The following is a 3,892-nucleotide window of genomic DNA, read 5'->3' as shown; positions in this document are numbered from 1 at the left end:
CAATGTGGGAACCTCTAGTGAACATAATTGTGCAATTACACCTGATTGCTCCTTCTTTAGAAGCTTTGTCATACTGTTAGAGCTAATTATCTTTCCCAGTTTCCTTGCAATACCCCTTAGCTCAAATTCCTTTCCTTCTGCAGAAAATTTCATGAAAAGTTCTTGAAAATTAAAAGCTATTGTACACAAGGATTGTAGCCATTGGACCCCTAGTACAACATCAACACCACTCATTAGAATGGATAGCATTGGGGTATTCAATACATATTCTCCCATGGATAACTTGATATTATGTCACTTTATAGAGAAATTTATGGCTCCTCCACTTGCAACCATCACTTGACACTCTGGTGCTGGATATAGGAAGCAATTCAATTCCTTTTCTATCTTACAGTGAATAAAATTATGGGTACTTCCCAAATCAATCAACACTATTACCTTTTTCTTCTTGATATGTCCTTCTATTTTGATAGTTTGAGTAGTGGTAATTCTATCCAATGCATTACAAGATATAGTCGGATCCATTTTTTCTTTATATAGGGTTTGTTCCTAAAGTATATCCTCTTCTTTTGACATTTATTGTTCCTTTTCTTCCTCCTCTTCACAATCTATGTAGAATAATTTCTTCTCAGCACACTTATGACCTTTAGTGTATTTGCTATTACAACTGTAGCAAAGTCGTTTTGCTCTTTTTTCTTCCAATTGTTGTGGTGTCAACCTTGTATGTTGTGGAAGGCTAGGGGTAGCAACATTTCCATCTTTATAGTTGTGAGTGGTAGGCTTCCTGGTTGCCATAATTTTGCTTTCCATTTTTCATGCTAACCTGAATGCCTTCTCCAATGAATCAGGTTCCCAAAGGCAAACCTCATGTTGGATATTATTCTTTAAAGTCCCTATGAACACAACAATCCAATACTCCTCTGGAATATCTTTTACCATTATGTTCAATTTTTGGAAGTCCTCAATGTGCTCCATCATTGAACCCTTTTGTTTGAGATTTATCAATTGGCTAAAAAAGGTGTTTCTTTTTGTATCCTCATAATGTGCTATCATTTCTTCCATAAAAATTGCCCAAGTGACAATGTTTTTACAAGAGCACAGCCATCGATACCATACAAACTGGTTTGGTTCCAAATATAAAGTTGCAATACATACCTTTTGTGTGTTTTCCACATTATGGAGATCGAAAAATTGCTCTATCTGTTACACTATCCATGTTCTGGGATCCTTGCCATCAAACTTCCTCATCTCGATTTTTGGAACATGGTGGGTCTTAAATCCAAAATTAGAGCCTATGAAATGATGATTAACATTTTTTTTTCTCATCATGAGTTTCCTTTACTACCCTTTCACCATTAGTGACGATTTCTTGTAGCAACTTATTCAAATTTATCTTCAATTCTTCCATATTATCGTCCATTCCATTCATCTTAGTGTCCATCTTAGCATCCATGCTATCCATCTTAGCTTCCAAGTCATTCATCTTAGCTTCTATGTCTTTCCTTAAACCATCCAACTTACTTTTTGTTACCTTTTGTGCAAGTGAAATTTGTTGCACTTGGTTTTGTAATATTGATATATCATGTTGCATTTCTTCCTCTTCTTAATGAGTCATGCTAGAGATTTCAGGTTGCTTACTAGGTGTTTCCATTTTCTTTCTCTGGGGCATCAATTACTGATAATAATGCTTCATTATGCCCTTTGAATTCCTTCAAACTAATTTTTCAAACCAAGCTTATGCAACAATTTAAAAAATACACACCTTTTCTCACTCGTAGGAGCTTGATATTGAATCTAACGTACCTCTTTAATTTTGAATCTCCCAGTTCTGAAATCATGATTTGCAGTAGCCCTCTCCGTCCTCTTTCCAATGACACTAGTCTGATCAAAATTGGATTTTCCAAGAATGTGTTATGCACAATCTCCCGACATGACTTGATTATATATCTTTTCAAAAGAGTGAACTTGTATGAAGTGCCATGTCTCCCTATTTGGACCTTTGGATTTGAAAAATATACACAAGAAACTACAGTTTTTCCTCTTTCTTTAACTTCTTACGAAAATTAAATCTACTTCTCAGAGCAAAGGTGACCTATTTGGAATGTAATTCGGGGGTTTTCAAAAACCCTAACTTCCTCAGATTATATCTCTGAAAATATAGTGACACAAGATCTGAAATTTGGAGTTGAAGTTTAGACTGATTTCATCTCAAATGGGTCTTATTTTTTAGCTTCTGAAACTTCGTAGCAAAAGAGTAATAACAAACATTCCATGATGACCTATTTTAGAGGAAATTATGGAGCTTGAAAAATCCTTAACTTCCTTAGATCATATCTCCTAAAGTATAGTGTGAACAGATCTAAAATTCAGACACGAGGTTCACACCGATTGTTTCTCAAATGGGTTTTTTTGTAGCTTCTGAAACTTTGTAGCAAAAATGTTATAGAGAAAATTCCACGATGACCTGTTTAGAGCAGCGAAACCCTAGAATCCAAAGCTCTAATACCAAATGTTATGAAACCAACTTACAAAAATATAGAAAAGATAGATGAACGCCTTAGAAATAAGCCTCTTCGAGGGGGAAACCTCCTTTACATTACACAAATGAACAATTCTTAGATGATTCAAATGACAAAACCTCCTTTCTAATATATAGGAGTCTATGGGGTCACGATATAACCAAGCCAACCTAACAATAATATAAAGGCACAAAAATAACAATAGAGGGATTCTATGGGGCACAATAATAAAAATATGGGGACAATAGGGGCACAATAATAACAATAAAGGATACAACGACAACAGTAATGGGGGGGTCACTAATAATATGGGACCTAACAGTTCATATATATTGAACCAAATTTACGATAGCAAATATGACCCAAACAATCAGCTGATCTTCTAGCCAATTGAGGTAATCGAGACTCTAAGATTGAGCTTACATAGATTGCCCATCCCAAATAAATAATAATTAGATAAGAAAATTGAATAATATTTTGGAATCAGACAAAGAATACCTAATGGGGTGGTGACCCAAGGTAACATTGGGATTGGTGGGGGGCTCGCAACCCAACCAATCTATCTGATGTATTCATTTAAAGCGTGGTAACACTACTGCATGAAATTGCGTGAAGGGAGAACTCTCAAGAGGATGGACGTGGTGTATAAGAGTAGTTCATTCAGATGTGTAGTTATTTTTTCATGTTCTAGTATGGGTGGTCATGAAGAGGGGAGTAGGATTTGTTACATATGCGTAAGTTGGTATTCTTTTTTACCTAACTTGGATATAGGAAATTGAAATGGAGGAAAAATATGTTGTAGTGGAAGGCCGGAGCAGTGATGAATTTGGAAACAATGCTCAGATGTAATGAATTTGGGATCTGGGGATTGGGGCCTTCAGTCAAAGTACCTCCTGCGGGTTGAAGAAAATTCGAGCACTGTGGAATCTATGCATGGTGGTTTATTGAGAGAAATCAACATTAAAACCCATGTTTAGGACATTGGTAAGGTTTATTTAGTTTGTAACATGGTTTTTGGGTATAATTCTCAGAAATTGCATTAGGTTTGTCTCTTCTATGGTAGTTGGTCTTTGTTTAGTGTATCTAGTTGAGAAAGGGGATTTAAGACCATTTAATGACAATCTAGGTAGTAGCTTCAAAGGTATGAGCCCAACCTCATTTGTTGTTGGATGTAAGGAAAGAAAGGGGTGATGGTGGGAGTTCTAAAAATTTTATGACTTTGTTGCATATTTAGAAGTGGTTAATACACGGGTTTTGGGGTTTTGTGAGTTGTTGGGTGTCCATTTGGGAGATTCAAAGGGGTTTGATGTCTAGTTGTGGTTAAGGGAATGAACCATGGGGGATTATTCATTGTCTTGGGGGGGAAGCCATAT

The sequence above is a fragment of the Pinus tabuliformis genome, chromosome 3_1 (genome assembly GCF_031772625.1).
Source record: "Pinus tabuliformis cultivar Carrire ecotype Pingquan chromosome 3_1, CPIR1, whole genome shotgun sequence".
Lineage (NCBI taxonomy): Eukaryota > Viridiplantae > Streptophyta > Pinopsida > Pinales > Pinaceae > Pinus > Pinus tabuliformis.
This window is presented reverse-complemented; position numbering follows the sequence as displayed.